At 37.8% G+C, this 19,535-nt stretch overlaps 1 protein-coding gene across 6 annotated transcripts in view; it reads left to right on the plus strand.

Moving 5' to 3' along the window:
• The window catches only part of FRYL (FRY like transcription coactivator), a 244,266-nt gene that overhangs the window by 82,575 nt on the left and 142,156 nt on the right, over positions 1-19,535 (plus strand). The window contains exon 4 of one of the 6 annotated variants that reach the window (XM_024746667.1): positions 11,558-11,625. The exons of the other annotated variants lie outside the window; for them this stretch is intronic. The gene's annotated coding sequence lies outside the window, so the exon portion shown is untranslated. The remainder of the gene's footprint in view (positions 1-11,557; positions 11,626-19,535) is intronic. 6 annotated transcript variants of the gene reach the window in all.

Consider the following 19,535-nt stretch of genomic DNA (forward strand, 5'->3'; position numbering starts at 1 on the left):
CCTGTAGCAGAGGAAACTTTGTCCTGAGCTGAGCAGTTTTAGAGGCTGATGGAAGCTCAGCCACGGTGTTCATTACATCATCCTTTGATTCCATTAGCCAGCGTTCTCTCCGGTGGGTTGAGTGAGGCAGTGGACTCTACATCATCATAAGCACGCTGAGAAAGTCACCGCTTACTGCCTGGGCGTGTAGAGGAGCGGAGAGAATTTACTACTAAAATCACCTAGAGAACACTGGTTGGAGTGGGATAAATACCACTGATGTTTTTTTGGTGGGGGAGGGGGTCAGCTATTACAGGAAGAGCCTTAAAGATCTTATGCTAGATCCAAATTCATTTCTTACTTCGAAGGCTCTCAGCTAATGAGAAAAGTTGGCATCCAAGGGCAGAGCTCTACCCTTGTCTGTTTACTAGCAGTAGTGACTACACTGAAAGCAGCATCAAAACTGATAACAGGGACATAAACAGAGCCGATGATTGCGGCCACGTGTATATCTACAGCAGGAAAGGTGAGGGTGTCCTTCAGGGCACTCGTGATGAACTTGTAAGCTTTTATTCAGCTGGATAGTTCATCTGCATTCAGCAGCGTTTCCACTATAGTTGTGCGTCACTGCGAGACTGCATGGTAATGAAGCCGAGGCACTGTGGGCCAAAACTCTGCTGCCTGTGAGAGCAGAAGGGACAGCAGCTCGGAGAGAGATCAACAAATCCATTGCTGCTGCTACTAATGCTGTTGCAGCCGGTTGGGACACACTGTTGAGTCTACAGGATTCTGTGTATTTTGAAATTAGCATAAAGTCCTTGTTAAAGTCCTGGAGCAGCAGCTGTAAGTATATTTGCCTAAACAGGAGAAATGCTGAGGTATGATCATTGCCATTCCTTGCATGCTAATTCCTTAGCCCAATTCAAATAGAATTAAAGCTGTTGAAAATAACATGAAGAATACTTTCTTGAATAGTAATCAGTAAGATAGATAGAAAAACCTAGATATGCACACACTGGGCAGTCGTAGTATGGGTAGTTAAATATTCTTTGACCAGCCTTGGCTTTTCTTGTTAATTTGTGTCATTCTGACAAAGTTTCTCTCCACTGGTCAAAAAGGGGGAAAATGACAAATAGACTCTGATCTCTGTCTGCAGGGTTATCGAATACCAGTACTCTTCCATAGTTCTGTTAGCACAAAATGTTTGTAGCAACATCAGCTATCTTAAGGCATCAGATAGTGTAATATAATGCTCGTAATTTTCCCCTAGTCCTATAATTGAAGTTACATTGAATAATTTTCATATGTAGTGAATTTTCTGACAAAGAGCATTCAGGATGATGTACTTGTATTTCAGAGTTCACAGTTAAGTCATTACAACTAATATCATTGAGCTCTTATTTTATTAACTCCTTTCCTAATATGTGGATTTGGCAGAACCACTGATTTTGTTCAGTCTTCCCAGTGATTTCCAATGGCACTTTTCTCTGAAGCTCTCAAAACACTTCTGGAAATTATTTCTCACCATAATTTTTCTATTCTTTTCTTTCTTTTTTTCTGTGAAAATTACCTTAATAAAATGATACCAGACTAATGAAGTAAGCAAGCAAAGATTCTGCTATAATGTCTGTTTTGCCCACAGAAAATTGAAGTATAGAAAAACTGTGACTTTTCCAAGGTCGTATGGTGGCAAAGAACTGGAATTAGAACCCAGTTGTTCTTGCTCCCAACTGTGTTGCCGCTGCCTGAGCAAACTAATGAATAAAATATGAGGGACTAAATTTAACTTTTTCCTGCTAACTCTCTAACCAAAATATTTGGTGTAGTTTTGTTTTGTAATCAAATAATATAAAAGAGCCAATGTTGATATGGGGGGGAACCTCTTAAAACTTTATAGAATATAATTTGAGGAGATTTGTATTATGCCAAGTATACTGCATTTACAATCTCTGTTTTTCTTTTATTTTTGATTTGTAAGTAATGATTCCATATGGAGATATTGTTGTGCCAGATGGCAGAAAATTATCTTAGTATGAGGAAAGTTTCTAAGTGAATATACATAGTTAAAATAGTGGGAGAATTATAATCACTGACTAATTTAAATTAAATATTTTTACTACTTAAAAGGGTACTATAGAATATATTTTTACTAAAATAAACTAGACTCTGGTTTCTAATCATTTATTTTTCCCTTTCCCTCTTCTTCTCCCTCCTTCCCCCATCCTCACCATGTACTTTTTTAAAAATAGAAAGACGGTTTTATAGTGAGAATGAAGCTATAAATGGGTTCTTATAGAGGAACAGTATATTAGATTATATCACAGCAGCTTGTCCTGTAAAAACTTAGTTTGTTTAGATGCTTGTGAACTCTGTGGGTACTTTGTTTTGTGACCATTTAAACATTTCATTTAAACATGTCATTGCCTGAACCCTGTAACCAGCCACAGCCAAATCTCATGTAATCATATTCCCTGCATCCAAAACCGATGTTTGTAAAGCTTTTGTTGTTAGCTGTTAGTGAAATAATGATTCAGTTTGTGGGTATCCCATCACCCTTGGGCATTCATAGTATAAATCTCTTGAAGATGTTTTTATAGTTATAAAGCAGTTGGTTAATATTGAAAAGAAGTGACAGGTCTCACTGTTCAGTAAGGCCCTAACAATGTCTGCCCTAGTCCTGGAAAGTGGGAGAGTGTTTTTATTTCACCAGCATGTCTGGATGTCTTTTTTTTTTTTTCACCTAGCCTTATAGTATTTAAAAAGAGAGACAGAATACTTTTTTTTTTTTTTTGCGGAACGCCGGCCTCTCACTGTTGTGGCCTCTCCCGTTGCGGAGCACAGGCTCCGGACGCACAGGTTCAGTGGCCATGGCTCACAGGCCTAGCCGTTCCGCAGCATGTGGGGTCTTCCCAGACCAGGGCACGAACCCGTGTCCCCTGCATCGGCAGGCGGACTCTCAACCACTGTGCCACCAGGGAAGCCCTAGAATACTTTTAAGACCCTAGAAAAGGACAGTGGTTATCTGTCTCTTCCTAGGGATGTTTTCATGATACCAACACTTGAATCAGCCAACGTTTATTGAACATATACTGTTCAGTAACAAATAGGTGTGATGTTTGATCATAAGGAACTTCTAGTTTACTCAGAGAGAGGGAATATACATGAAAAGTTCACAATAAGGCAGTTAAGTGGAGTATGCGTTATGACTTAACCAAATTTCTGGTATACACAACAGGCAGAGGGAGTACAGGGATGGAAGGAATCATATTGAACCACAGGGGATGGAGAAGACTTACTTAGCAGGAAAGGAGTTCATTGGAGTTTAGTTTTGAATGATAGGATGCTCCCCGTGGTGGTAGGCAGTACAGCCATCCACATTCTCCCTGAGCCAGAAACCAGGGGTGAGTGAACACCCCTGTCTCAGCCCTCATTCACCAAGACTTGTCATTCTACCTTCTAAAGCGTCCTTAGTCTCTCCTGCCTTCTGCTTCACAGCCACTTAATCTGCCTTAGTTCAGCCCTCTGCCTTCAGTATCACCTGGGTTATTGCCATTGCTTCTTTATTGTCCTCTCTGTGTCTTTCCCATTGCTGCCAAGGGTTCCTGCTAAATGCCTGCTCCTAGAGTCTCTCCCCTCCTTACTTCACAGTCTTCCTGTCCCGTGTGATGAAGCTTTTCGTCATCTAGCCCCTGCTCACCTTGTCAGTCTCCTCTCTTGCCATACCCATCCAATTCCTGGAGCATGCTATGCCTTCATATTTGCAGCTGCCTTTGCCTAGAATTTACCTCTTACCCCTCACCCCTTTGTCTGCTTCACAGTGAATTCTTATTCATGTTTGAAGACCCTCCCTTTCTTGAGTCAGCCCGATACTAAATGCTTCCCCAGGTCTGTTCTTCACTTTAACATTACCGTATCATTACACTTAGCACGCTATTCATGTCTTCCTCTGCTACTTGAGTATAAGCTCCTAGAGGGCATAGGTTGACTGTGGTTTTGTTCTTCTTTGTATACTTAATGCTTAGTTGGCTTCTGGTAAATGTGCAGGCAACTAAGATAAAGCTTAGGGCTGCAGTCATTTTTGTTGGAATGGATTAGTAATAGGAAAGAAGGCAGGAGGATAAATATACGAGCCCTCTTAGACTATGTAATTATTATTATATTACTGATGTTTCTCAGGGGAACAGTTCCTGAAGCAGGAATGCATGAAAGGATACCTCAGTGATTAAAAAAATAATAATAATAACATTTTACGATATTCGATTTAGTGAATTGTGAAAAACCGAGAAAAACTTGATTTATTAATAGCTTTTAGGGAGAAAACAGAAATGGAAAGTAATTTTTCCATTAAATAAGTTATATATTTCAAATATTGCCCCTATCCAAAGAAAAAAGGAAAAAGAGACAAAAATCTGATTTTTCTTATTGAAAACAACCTAATAGCTGTGTATATTATATTTCTTCATCATTAAATGTGGTAATGTTTCATGTTTATAAGATAAGTTTGCCATGATTTGTATTAATGTTCAAGGCTGCATTTTATACTAATTGCTAGAGGCCCTCCGGTTTCAAGGCCTGCTTAGCCAGCAGAATGTTGGTACGGTGCTGCTGAAGTTTGATTATAGTGGAGCTTATTTCTTTCAGTAACAACAGTGAAGTGACATTCATATGGCCTAAATTCAGGATTTTGTCTTTGTGCCAACAGTTTTAGGCATTACTTCTTTTAAAAACTGAATCAGGAACATTCTGTTAAACCAGCTGTGTAGTGAAGACGTTATCATTTTAAAGATTGGCTTAGTTCCCTAAAATTGATAAGACAAGGCAAGATTCAGTACTGAGATCTATCTAGTCATTTATCTGCAATGCTTTAAGGTCACAGGTGCATTTATCATGAATATGCTTACCTTTCATAAATATATTAATTTATAGAATTTATTTTGCATACGTGATTTTATGAGAGCTAGTGTTTCAAAGAATTCAGTTTTTATCACAGACATAGAAGAAATAAATTGACTTATTTTAACCACAGTTTTATAAATTAAAATGTGAATAAGATATAGTGTGCTAAGAAATTAAATTTGCATAATTTCCTTGAATTTTTGCACAGTGAAAAAAATTCATGAACAGTTTTTAATGCTCAGATGTTTTTCCTGGATTGCAAAAATAGTAAAAGCCAAATCCTAAAAGCACAATTATGCAATCATCTAATTTCAGTTAAAATCTGTGTTATTTGCTTAAAATAATACGTACTATTTTTTGAAGTACTTACGGGTCTGGTATTGTGTTAAGTACATATTGTAAATGTGCGTGTGTGTGTGTGTATGTGTATGTACAATCACATATACACATGCTTTTTTTTTTTATATGGTGCGCGGGCCTCTCACTGTTGTGGCATCTCCCGCTGCGGAGCACAGGCTCCAGACGCGCAGGCTCAGCGGCCGTGGCTCACGGGCCTAGCCGCTCCGCGGCATGTGGGATCTTCCCGGACCGGGGCACGAACCTGTGTCCGCCGCATCGGCAGGCGGACTCTCAACCACTGCGCCACCAGGGAAGCCCTACACATACTTTTATTAAATCTCGTGTTATCCTGACAATCTGAGGGAAACTATTATTATTGCTGCTTTAAAAAAAATAACAGCTTTATTGTGATATAATTCACACACCATAAAATTCATCCTTTTAAAGTGTGTGATTCAGTAGTTTTTAGTGTATTCAGAGTTGTACAATGATCACCACTTTCTAATTGTTCAATATTTTTATCACACCAAAAGGAAACCTCATATCTATAATCTAACTTCTGTTTCTGTGGATTTGCCTCTTCTGGACATTTCATATATGTGGAATCATACTATAGGTGTTCTTTTGTGACTGTCTTCTTTCACTTACCATATTTCCAAGGTTATTCCATTTGTAGCATATATTGGGACTTCGTTACTTTTCGTGGCCGAGTAATATTCCATTGTATGAATATACCACATTTTGTTTATCCATTCATCAGTTGATAAATTGCCATTTTTATAGTAGAGTAAAAGGGGGCTCAGATAAGTTAAAGTGCACAAAGAAAACCCCCTCAAATAAATCAAATACACATGCACACACTCAGACTTTTTACCCACCTAACTTCTTTTAATCCTTCATATTTCAATTTAAAGATTTCCCTGATCTAGTGAGACTTTGGCAAAATGTGAAGGAAGGAATAGTTAACAATTTCGGGGAATGTGTGGGTGGGCAGAAGAGGTATGATGTGCTGGGGGGTGGGAGGAAATATGACCAGTTTGGCTGGAGCAGAGAGGTATGGGGCCAGTAATGGGAATGAGGTTGGCAGGGGCCAGACCACGTGGAATCTTGAAGACTGTCTTGTAGATTTTGGTCTTAAACGTAAAACACATGGGAAGTCATTGATGGCTTTTGTGACAGTGGTTGGGATGATTTCATTTGACTTCCACTTTTCATGGGATGGGGACAGAAAAGGGGGAAGAGAGAGGGTTGCAGCATGTATAGGGAGATGCATTAGGTTGCTATTACAGTAGACCAGATGTGAGATGAAGGCGGAACAAATGTTATTTCTTTAGCGAACACGTATGTAATGCCTACCACATGGGTGGGTGGGTGCTCTTCTAAATGCTTTACAAAATACTAACTCAATTATGGATATGGGGACTATTTAAGACTAGGAACAATAGATCTTGGGGTAGATATGGGAGGTAAAGGAGATTTTTAACTAGGCTTTTATAAAATGAATTTGGTAGGGTAATTTATGTTCTCATTGACATTAACTTCAGAGATGTATCCATCGGTCATAGTGAAAAAGAATCACCTACTGCTTAGTGCCCAGATACCCTCTCATCCCTCAGAAAAATCTGTCTGCTTTAAAAAATGAAGCCTAGACAAGGCAGCCAACTCAGTGTGCTGTTAAGGGAACAGTTGAAGTCTGTGATGGTCCCTGAGTTTGGAGTTCCGAGCTGCAGATATCATTGAGTTTAGGAATCATGAGCCTGCTTTCTCCAATTTTGTTTTAAATGTTCTGACTCCTTAAGCTAGGTTTACTTCATTTGACAAAAGACAGATTTTATCTTCAAGTCTAAACATTTTGTGTTGTGAGAAGTGCAGCTGATTATCTAACTCATTAAGTATTTGGTTTCATGATTTGTTTTAAATTTGATACATAATCTAATAATTAGATAGGAAATTTGAAATCAGGAAACTGCAACACAGATGGTCACAGTATTCCTAGGTGTCTGAGAGTATTCAAAAAGGTCAGTGTAATATGTATGGTAAGTTTCGGACCCACTATTCCATAAATCCTGATGTCACAACCTTTTCCTGTTTGTACCTTCTGTTGTAGTCATGTGTAGACTCAGTCTTATATCAGATCCTGGGTCCAGTCCTATGCTAAGATGGGACGTTGGTTTGGGAGAGCCCTAGCTCGCTAGTCTAGACAGCTCAGCATCAGCCTAACCTCACTATGAGTTTTGGCTTGGTTTTATTCATCAGTTCCAATGTCTGGGCTGCTACCCATTCTTGTGTCAAAGGCTCCACCTCTATTAATGGTACTTCCTCCTTCCTGAGCCTTGCCTTGTCAAAATCTTTGGTTTTCCATTTCTTCCAAATATGAGACCCTGCTTTGCCCTTCAAGAGAATGAAGTTCTCATCCGAAAACAGAAGTAAAACTGGATGAGAATCAAGTTCTGCTGACATACCTTTTTAATGATTAAACCCACCTCCCTAGGTGCATGGCCATATATATCCTGTTCTTAGACTTTGCATTATGAATCTGTCTAACTGCCATATCTCTTGTTATTTCTTGGATCGCCTGGTGCTTTTTACCTGTTCTCAGACTCTTTAGATACCACATTCTGCCTCCATTACTAGATTTTTCATTACCTTCAGTGTTGCTGATATTCAGCTATAATGCATCCTTATGGCTGTACTGGTATTTACAGCCAGAAGCTGTTCTGACTCTCCCTCTGTCCTGATTGCTGAATATTTTAAGTATAACATCTGACAGGTATCTGGCCTGTTATAGTGTTTATACCCCAAATCATTGAGTTTTAGACAGTTTCACTACTGGCCAAGCCCTTAGACTTCTTTTCTGGAGGTAACCATGTTTACAATCTCATTATCACATTGAAAAGTCATAGTTGCTTAACATTTTGCAGGGTGGAATGGGCAGTGTTCTCTTACTTATTCCTCCTCCTAATCTATTAATGCAGGATGTTACAGAACAGTGCCTGTTATTTCTGAAAATTTTATTTTGGGTCCACTAGTTGGTTTTTATTCATGCTATTTAAAAAAAATTTTGCTGAAGTGAGTGAAATTTTAAGGGTTTTTTTTTTGATGAGTATTTTATTTTTTTAAGTAATTCTTTTTTTAATGCATATATATATATTTTTTTTTTAATTAATTAATTTGGCTGTGTCGGGTATTAGCTGCGGCACATGGGATCTCCCTTGTGACATGCGGGATCTTTCACGGTGCGCAGGCTTCTCTCTAGTTGTGGAACGCGGGCTTTGTTGCCCCTCGGCATGTGGGATCATAGCTCCCCGACCAGGGATTGAACCTGTGTCCCCAGCTGATCTGTTATCCATTTTCCTTCCATAGGCTTTAACACTTCTTCTTCTTCTTCTTTTTTTTATTTGGTTGCACTGGGTCGTAGTTGCGGCTCACTGGCTCCTTAGTTGTGGCATGTGAACTCTTAGTTGAGGCATGCTTGTGGTATCTAGTTCCCTGACCAGGGGTTGAACCCAGGCCCCTGCATTGGGAGGGCGGAGTCCTAACCACTGCGCCACCAGGGAAGTCCCTAACACTTCTTTTTGAAATTCTTCTTGCTTACTCTTAAGTTGGCTTAACCTTTCCTTGTTGTCTATAAACCGTTCACGGTCATGGCGATCAGAGTAGACTAAATCACCTCTCTGGACGCACTTGGTGCAGGTCAGCTGCTGGCGGGTGGTATTGCACAGTGGACACCGCTCGACCGCCATGTACAGCCCCTCCTCGTTGTCCATGGAGTCTACCAGGTCCCGGGTGAGCGGCTGGGGCCCGCAGCCAGGAGCCTCCGGTGCCCTGACTCCCTTCCCACTGGAAGACGCCATGATGGCCTGAGAGCAGAGCCAGTCACATGGGATTTTGTTTTCAACCAGGTGAATCTTAAGGGTTTTTACAAAAAGAGAAATCCCTTTGAATGGGGAAGGCTATAGAAACCAAATTCTGAATTGTCAGACCTGTTTCTACTAGATGATGAATTATAAATGTGATGGTAGTTCATAGCAGAAAATCATGTGAAATGTTTTAGAAGTTATATTTTTCAGTTGTATATATTGATCCATGTGATGCCGAAAGTAGCTCGCAAAGGCATTCATAAAAATTGAAGAATAAATTAATGTCCATTAACATGCAATATAGTAACAATGTAACATAATAACAACAGATTTACATTATATGCATTTAATGGCTCTTTTTTGTTTAAAATAAGCTTCACTGATGTTGATAGCAGCTTTATTCATAATTGCCACAACTCGGCAACCAAGATGTCCTTGAGTAGGTAAATGAATAAACTGTGGTACATCCAGACTATGGAATATTATCCAGTGGTAAAATGAAATGAGCTATCAAGCCATGAAAAGACATGGAGAAAGCCAAATTGCATATTATTAAGTGAAAGAAGCCAGTCTAAAAGGCTACATAGTGTATGTTTCCAACTATGTGACATTCTGGAAAAGGCAAAATTATGGAGACGGTAAAATGAGGAGTGATTGCCAGGGGCTGGGGAGAGGGAGGGCTGAGTAGGTGGCACACAGAGGATTTTTAGGACAGTGGAACTGCTCTGTATGATACTACAGTGGTTGATACATTTGTTCAGCCCTATGGAATGTACAACACAAAGAGTGAACCCTAATATAAACTATGGATTTTGGGTGATGATGTGCCGATATAGATTCATGAACTGTAGCAGATGTACCAGGAGATGTTGATAATGGGGGAAGGATGCATGTGTGGGAGCAGGAGGTTTATGGGAAATCTCTGTACCTTCCTCTCAATTTAGCTGTGAGCCTAAAGCTGCTCTTAAAAAATTGTTTTGAAAAAAAAAAAGTTGAAGAAAATTCATGTAAAAATTTGGAGCAGTATATGAATGAGCCATTTTTATCGTAGGGAGACTATGGAAGAAAAGAAAATAATGTTCCAACAAAATGGCTTTAGTAATATTCCTGAAGGTAATTAGCGGTGCATTTTTATGCAGAGTGCAGAGGCACTGGATTACCATGGTTTGATATATAAGAGCCTAGTAATGGTTCAAGTGTAAAGTAGTCCCTTCGGCTGCTATGTGAAGTCGATATTTCATCTGCTAAGAGGCAGGGATAACTGTGAAGGAAGACTTTTCAGGAGTTTACATAGACTGTTATTAGGACCTAAACTTAAAATTTAGCTATGCAGAAAAAGGATGGGGGGATTACTTTTAGTAGTGATGGGATTTGATGGGTAGACTAGATATGGAATATAGGGCACAGGGAGGAATCAATGAAGTTTAGATCATTGAAACTTTTCCCTTTGAAATCACAGCTAATGAAAGGCAGAGGATTCATTGGGCACCAAGATATGTGGTTTGGGTTACGGACAGTGAGTAAAGAGAAGTGGCTGAAACGCTGAGAGAGAAATCAGTTCATCAAGATTTCTAGTATGAACTGGAAGAACTATGTATGACTTTTAAAAAAAGTTTTATTTATTTATTTGTTTTTATTTTTGGTTGTGTTGCGTCTTCATTGCAGTGCGTGGGCTTCTCATTGTTGTGGCTTCTCTTGCAGAGCACGGGTGCTAGGTGCGCGGGCTTCAGTAGTTGCGGCTTGCGGGCTCTAGAGCGCAGGCTCAGTAGTTGTGGCGCGTGGGATCTTCCTGGGCCAGGGCTTGAACCCATGTCCCCTGCATTGGCAGGAGGATTCTTAACCACTGTGCCACCAGGGAAGTCCTCTGTATGACTTTTTTTTTTAAATTTTTACTATAACTTTATTTATTTATTTTACATCTTTATTGGAGTATAATTGCTTTACAATGGTGTGTTACTTTCTGCTTTATAACAAAGTGAATCAGTTATAAAAAGTTAGGTTTTTGAATTATCTTATGAACGATCCTTCACTTTGCTTCCTAGAGCTTTGTCCCTGACATGCATTCATTTAACTCTCTCTGAATTGCTGATGGATATTATTTGTGGTTTTATATAAGTAGGTTTCCTTGTTTACAGTGTTTTTCAAAGTTTATCATCAGAATTAGTTTTAAGTAAAATCATTGTATAGAACCAACTGTTCTGCTTTAGAAGAATAGTGGAAGGCAGTGGTTTTCACCCTGGCTGCACAGTAGAGCCACCTTAGGGGGTTTTCAAAAACATACAGATGCCTGGGCCTCCCTCCAAAGATGTTGATTCTGATTTAAGGAGTTGCCAGAGAAGGCTGGCAAGGACCAGCATCAGGTCAGAAAACTTGACTTAGCCAGAATGCTGCGAGTGGGTATGAAATCTTTTCCAGAGGGCAGAATTGTTATAAACAGTCTGACAGAGACAAGCTTTTATGTTTGCCAATTTACTAATTTACAGTGAGAAATACGCCAAGTGAATGAACATTAATGCTGGAGCTGGCAGACCATTCTTTGCTCTCCTGTGAGGTAGGTCATAAAAGCTGAATTGTAATCAGGAAGTTGCGTGGAAGAGCCTAAAGATCTAAGAAATTTATATCTGTCATGCTCTGCTCTAGGGGCCAGAATACTCATCCTTTTGTCCACCCTACTGGACTGTAGTTAGGTGGACATGACATTTCCATCAGCAGTGTGCTAAGTGTTAATTTCCCTATACCTTGCCAGCAGTAGATCCAATTATTCTTTTTAATATTTGGCACAAATTTAACATTTGTGTATAAAATGAAAGCTCACTGCTAGTTTGATTTTCATTTTCTGGGCATTACAAAGTTTGAATATTTTTTCATATGTTTGTTGTCTTCTTAGATTGGTTCTTATGTGAACTGCCTAATTATGTCTTTTGCCAGTTTTTTCTCTGTTGTGTTGTCTTTTTTTATAAATTTGTAAGAGCTCTTTGAATATTTTATATTTTCTGTCATCTGCATTCTGTTTTTTCCCGGACTTTGTCCTTTCTTGTTTATGGTATCATTTGCCTTATAAATATTTAAAATTTTTATTTGGTTGAGTACATTCATCTTTTTCTTTCTCTCTCTCTCTCTCTTTTTATTTTTTAATAATTTTGGGCTTTCTGTCTTGGCTAAAAGTCTCCTCTCTCCTGGATTATACATGTTGACTTTGAATTTTTTTTTCTAAGACTTTAAAACATTTTTACTTCATATCCATCTGGAATTTGGTTTTTGAATATATTATGTTTATTTTTCTGCAGATGAGTAGGAAGATAGTCCAACATTATTACTAAATAAATCATTCCCTCCCCTCTAATTTTGCCTATGTTGAATTCTTATTCTGGGATTTTTGGGAGGTTCTCTACTCTTTTATATTAATCTAATTTATCTGTACTTAATATTCACTAAGTTGATTAGTTTTACATTGTGTTCTGATATAGTCATTATATATATACATTTACCCATTTTACTAAGTTTTTATTAATTGAAGTATATTTGATGTACAATATTACATAAGTTACAGGTGTACAGTATAGTGATTCACAACTTTTAAAGGTTGTACTCTATAGTCACAAAATATTGGCTATATTCCCTGTGTTGTACATTGTATCCTTGTAGCTTATTTATATGTAATAGTTTGTACCTCTTAATCCCCTACCACTATATTGCCCCTCTCCCCTTCCCTCTTCACACTGGTAACCACTAGTTTGTTCTCTATATCTGTGAGTCTGCTTTTTTTTTGTTATATTCACTAGTTAGTTGTATTTTAGATTCCACATATAAGTAATACCATACAGTATTTGTCTTTCTCTGTCTGATTTACTTTTCCTAGCATAATGTCCTCCAGGTCCATCCATGTTGTTGCAAATGGCAAAATTTCATTGTTTTTTATGGGTGAGTAGTATTCCGTATACACATACTTACATATATATATATACACACGCCACATCTTCTTTATCCATTCATCTGTTGATGGACACTTAGGTTGCTTCCATGTCTTGGCAATTGTTATCAATGCTGCTGTGAACATTGGGGTGCACGTATCTTTTTGAATTAGTGTTTTTGCTTTTTTCAGATATATACCCAGGAGTGGAATTGCTTGGTCACATGGTAGTTCTATTTTTAGATTTTTGAGAAACCTCCATATTGTTTTCCACAGTGGCTGCACCAATTTACATTCCCACCAACAGTGTACAAGGGTTCCCTTTTCTCCACATCCTTGCCAACATTTGTTATTTGTGGTCTTTTTGATGATAGCCATTCTGACAGGTGTGAGATGGTATCTCAGTGTGATTTTGATTTGCATTTCCCTGGTGATTAGTGATGTTCAACATTTTATGTTATATTTTGATACATGTTTTGATTATAGTTATAATCTGTTCTGATTATAGTTATCTTCTGATTTAGAGAATAGTGTTTATATTCTTTCTAAATAATTTTTTTTAGCTGTTCTTAGGTATTTATTCCTCCTAGTATATTCTAAGATAATTTTATCCAATACAACCTAAACAAAATAGTACTGAAATCTTAATTGGAATTGTACTAATTAATGTATTAATTTTGTGAGAATTGACACATAATAACAAATGTTTTTATCTATAAGTATGTCCTTACCTTTGTTCATGTCTTCTTTTTTTTTTTTTTTGCCATACGTGGGCCTCTCACTGTTGTGGCCTCTCCCATTGGGGAGCACAGGCTCCGGACTCGCAGGCTCAGTGGCCATGGCTCACGGGCCCAGCCGCTCCACGGCATGCGGGATCTTCCCAGACCGGGGCACGAACCCGTGTCCCCTGCATTGGCAGGCGGACTCTCAACCACTGCGCCACCAGGGAAGCCCCATGTCTTCTTTTTATGTTCTTTAAGAAGTTCTTGAATTTTCTTTTATATAAGTCCTATGCTTTTTTATTAAATGTATCCCTACCTATTTATATTTGTGAATAGGTTTTTATCGATTTTCATTCCTACATAATTGCTAGTTAATAAAGACATTTCATGTCTTCTTTTTCAATATTTATAACAATGATTTCATTTCTTGTATTACTGCATTTACTTATATCATCCCATAACCTTCAGGATGGTGTTGAATAATAAAGCAAGAATCAGCATCTTTGTTTAATTTGTTTTAATTGAAATAGATTTGGTGTCTTGAAACCTATGATAATATTTGCTGCTGGTGAATGGTAAATATTTTATTTGTTTCCTTTGTCTCTGGCGGCTGGATACCAGTAGGTGTGCAGTTGTATTTCTTTGTCAGCTAATTAAGTGTGTGAGCCATACAGCTACAGTACTATTTTAAAGTATAATCCCAAGAGTGATGGAAGGGAAAGCAGGCTCTGTCTCTGTGAGCCTTAGTTAGCTATCAATTAAGATATTAAGAGGAAGCCCCTTTGTTCTTGGTTTGTTTAAGTCATATCAGCCTCAGGGGTATAGAGGCCTCAGCCCACCTATTTAGATTCTGCTCGTCTTCTTGGAAGTCTAAGAAAAATGGCTGCACAACCATATGCAGTTGTTTACCTCTGCCAAGCCCTGGGTCTAGGTATGTTTGCTGGATGAAACAACTGGGTATGTTTGCTGCAGGATTCTGGTGTTCATATTTTCACTTTAGGGCTATCCTGTGGTGAGGCGCTGGTTCATGTCTGGCCAGAGGAGAAGATTTTGCCACAATAGGTTTTTCACTGGCAGTGAATATTTTTATGGGCATAAGAGTGGAGAACAAAAATGAAAACAACTTTTTTGTTGCTTCTGATACCATACCCACGGTTGAGATATAACTCAACTCGTTCATTTTCTGGTGGGGAAGCAGAGCTTAGAGAGGTTAAATGTTTTGACCAAGATTATAATGATATTCAGTAGCCAAGAGTCCAGGGCTTTTGTCTTCTGACTCCTAGGTCCATGCATATTTTAAAAATACCACATTATTTCTAAATTTTTAGAAGAGTTTCTTAGGCGAGCTTCTGAAGGTTCAGAAGACTACAGGAAAATAATAACCTCAGGGAGACTCTGGCTGAGTGAATAATGGATTATTTAGATGATAGGTCATTTTTCTTCAGCTTTATAATAAGCGATATTTCTGTAGTAGATTACAAGTAAAAAACATTGGAAATGTGCCAAAGATGTCATAGGACTTCTATGTTTAGAAATTGTTTTCAATGGGAATAGTTTAGCCTAGGATAAATAAACATTTTAGGAACAGCTGTCCAAAGAACAAGCAAAAGTCTTAATTTTTCTATCCATTGAAATTCATCCAGGAGCAAAATAAGTTGGACTGAGTAGTGAGGAAAATGATTTCATTCACATAGAATAGACACTTAAAGTATTTAGGAACAGAATTAATAAGAATTAAAGAGATTCCCCTATGAAGGAAAGTATACATTTTCCTTTGGGTACATGAAAGAAGACAAATTAGTGAGGGTATGCCAGGTTCTAGATAAGACGTCTTAATTAAGATGTCAATTTTCTTCTAATTATTTTGTGAAAGTATGCATAAGTTTGGAAGTGTAAGTGAATGACAATAGGTGAGAAATTCCTGAAGATAATGAGTACACCAGGAGTATTTGTGCCAACAGATGATAAACACTATTATGAAAAGTTACAATAATTAAAAGAATGATACAAAAGCTGACTGTTAATGAGCAGAATAGGAAGCATATTTGAGTATGAATTTAGTTTATGATAATAAAATCAGTGACAAAATTTTAGTAAAGGTACTGAGAAGAACTGATTAAACGTTGAGGAAGAATTTAAAAATTTTTGTTGTATAACACCCCAAGACAGATTTAAATGGAGTGAATATAACTGAAAGAGAGTTAAAAGAAAATAGAGGTAAATATATATCTGATCAAAATGGGGACACTTTTTCTTTTTAGCCCATTTTATATAAATGAATTTGAAGAGCAACAGAAGTACTTGATTTGGCAAATAGTTATTCTAAGCAAAGAGTATGTTAATAATATAGACTTTTAAGGAAGAAAAAATGATATGTCAAAATCTGGCAGTTGTGGAGGAAGTAAAGCCACTGATCTGAAAGTTCTTAAACTGAGAACCTAAGTTCACATTCCATTCAAATGGGACAATCGACTTTAATTAGAAGTCAGTTTCCTTGTCATACATGAACAGTAACTTGATGTGGTGTTTTGCACCTGGTTCCTGCCAGGAATTTTACCATCTGGTTGTTAAATTATCGGCGGCTTGAAATCAGCCATGATGGGAGTATTTCCATGATGGAAATTAGCAAATGCTGCAAATCAGGACACAATTTTTTTTTAAAAAAAGAGGCGTTTACCAGCTTATCGCTTGAAATAAGATTTGGTTTGTTAGCATAAAATAAGATAATATGCAAAATATCTTAATAAATATTAAATAATGTTTTGTTTCCATAAGAAGTGAATGGTGTCTGGTTTGAGATTCCTTCATTCATGAAGGAATTTTGAGGTATACCTTGCCTTATATAGCAAATTGTGTTTGTGCGCTGAACCCATCAAACAATGCTTTCATATTGTACCTCTCAACATGTACAGCGTGCACATTACTTTTCTTTTCTTCTCTTCAGATGTACAGTTTTGCTTTGGATGGTTGGTTGAAAGATACACCAATCCACCAGGCCTCCCCAGAAGTTGAAGTTTTCTTTCATTCCCTAATCTGATTTTGCTATCTTTGTTTCTGCTTTCAATTTGTCTACCATATAACCTGATTTGTGTTTTTGACATTTTATTGTAATTGCCTTAGTAAACTGTTTTCTTCTCTTGGTCCAAGTACGTTATTGTTTTAAGCTTTGGCCTGGTCTGCTGTTTATTGTGACTCTTCTCAGGCACCTTTGGTTCTGGCTGACAGGAATAGAGTAGGCTTTTCTTTCTTTTTTAAAAAAATATTAGACTTTTTTTGTGAAGAGCAGTTTCAAGTTTACAGAAATTTGAACAGCAAGTACAGAAAGTTCCCATGTACCCGCTTCTGCTACCCACCCCTCCCAGCCCCGCCCATTTCCCCTACTATTGATATTTTACGTTAATGTGATACATTTGTTACAATTGATGAACCTACATAGACATATCATAATCACCCAAAGTCCATAGTTCACAATATCAGTCTTGGTGTGGTGCATTCTATGGGTCTTGACAAATGTGTAATGGCATGCATCCATCATTACAGCGTCGTACAGAATAGTACTGTGCCCCTAAAAAATCCTCTGTGTTCCACCTATGTATCCTTCCCTCCCTCCAACCCCTGGCAGTCACTCATCTTTTTATTGTCTTCATAGTTTTGCCTTTTCTGGAATGTCAGATAGTTAGAATCACACAATATGTAGCCTTTTCAGATTGGCTTATTTTACTTAGTAACATGCATTTAAGTTTCCTCCAAGTCTTTTCATGGCTATATAATTCATTTCGTTTTAGCACTGAATAATACTACATTGTCCGATGTACCACAGTTTGTTTATCCATTCACCTACTGAAGGACATCTTGATTGGTTCTAAGTTTTGGCAATTATGAATAAAGCTGCTAAAAACATCCGTGTGCAGGTTTTTGTGTGTATATGTTTTCTACTCCTTTGGGGAAATACCAAAGAGCACGGTTGCTGTATTGTGTGGTAAGAATATATTTAGTTTTGTAAGAAGCCTTCAAACTGCCTTCCCTTTTACATTCTCACCAGTGGTGACTGAGCGTTCCTATGTATCCTAGCTCCTCCCTTACCTCTCAGGAGCAGTCCCTGAGTTGTTCCACATCCTCACCAGCATTTGTTTTTGTCAGTGTTATAGATTTTGATCATTGTAATAGTTGTGTAGTGGTGTTAACTGGAAAAAAAAAAAAAAAAGCACGACCTAAAAGTTGAGAATTGTGTGTGCTGAGGACTTCGGCCTAGGACGCAGCCTCTAAGATAGCTCTGAGGGACTGCTCCTGAGAGGTAAGGGAGGAGCTAGGATACATAGGAGTTTTTGCAACAAAAAACCAGGTAGTTGGAACATCAAAAGATTACTGTTAATTAAAAAAACCCAGACATCTCATGTTAGTGAATTTAGCGCTTCCCTGTGTGCTGAATTCATTAGCAAATAGAAAGATGCAAGAGTCTGGACTCATTGAAATCATTCCTTTGATATGCACCTTAACTATCTAGGGCCGGTACCCTGTTTTTCTCCATCCTGAATCCCCTCGGAGTGCATGTTGGGGGGGCTGCAGTGGCTAATGGCTTGACGTTGGCAGCACCCTTTGTTTACTGATACGGCAGGTGACATTTTCCATCCACAGTGGTATCTCATTGTTGTCTTAATTTGCATTTCTCTGAAGACGTATGATGTGGAGCATCTTTTCATATGCTTACTTGTCATCTGTATGTCTTCTTTGGTGAGGGGTCTATTCAGATGTTTTGCCCATTTTTTAATTGGATTGTTTATCTTCTGAGTGCATTTTAAGAATTGTTATATATTTTGGATAACAGTTTACCGGATATGTGTTTTGCAAAGGTTTTCTCCCAGTCTGTGTCTTTTCATTCTCTTAACAGTATCTTTTGCAGAGCTGAAGTTAGTAATTTTAATACAGCTCAGTTTATCAATTTTTCTTTCATGGGTTGTGCTTTTAGTGTTGTATCTAATGAAGTCATAGCTAAACCCAAGAACTGTTAGATTTTCTCCTTCTTATAGTCTGGGAATTTTATAGTTTTGCATTTTACATTTCGATCTATGACCTATGATCCATTTTGAGTTAGTTTTTGTAAAAGGTGTAGGTTCTGTGTCTAGAGTTTTGGGGTGGGGGCATGTGGATGTCCAGTCATTCCAACACCATTTGTTGAAAAGTCTTTTTCCATTGATAGCCTTTGCTTCTTTGTCAAAGATTAGTTTCACTTGACTCTGTCTTTGTGAGTCTGTTCCTGGGCTCTCTATTCTATTCCACTGATCTATTTATGTATTCTTTCACTAGTACCATACTATCTTGTTTACTGTAGCATTAAAGTAAGTTCTGAAGTCGGGTAGCGTCAGTCCTCCAACTTTCTTGTTCTTCAATATTGTGTTGGCTATTCTGGGTCATTTGCCTCTTTATATAAACTTCAGAATCGGTTTGTTGATAGCCACAAAATAACTTGCTGGGATAGGCTTGCTTTTTAAACTAAGAATTTTGCTTTTGCCTTTTAAAATAAGAGATATTTTTGACTTTTGGTCTTGTTCAAAGGCCATTTACCTTATACCTTTTCTTTCTTAGGTTGTCATCAACATGTTTACTACTAACCAATATAAGTAAATAATTATAATAAGTAAGCAATTGTGTGGTATTTTGTTACTTTTCTGTATTATATAAATCTCTTCGTAAATATGTGTGTAATATGCATGTATATTATGACCACAAAGTAGTAATTTTTTATCCCTAAAGACCTGTTTTTGGGGGTGAGGGTACTGCAGGCAGCTTTCATAGACTCCACTGGGGTCTTTTTTTTTTTTTTTTTTTTGT

This window comes from Neophocaena asiaeorientalis, unplaced genomic scaffold, assembly GCF_003031525.2.
Source record: "Neophocaena asiaeorientalis asiaeorientalis breed wild unplaced genomic scaffold, Neophocaena_asiaeorientalis_V1.1 scaffold19, whole genome shotgun sequence".
In the NCBI taxonomy this organism is placed as follows: Eukaryota; Metazoa; Chordata; class Mammalia; order Artiodactyla; family Phocoenidae; genus Neophocaena; species Neophocaena asiaeorientalis.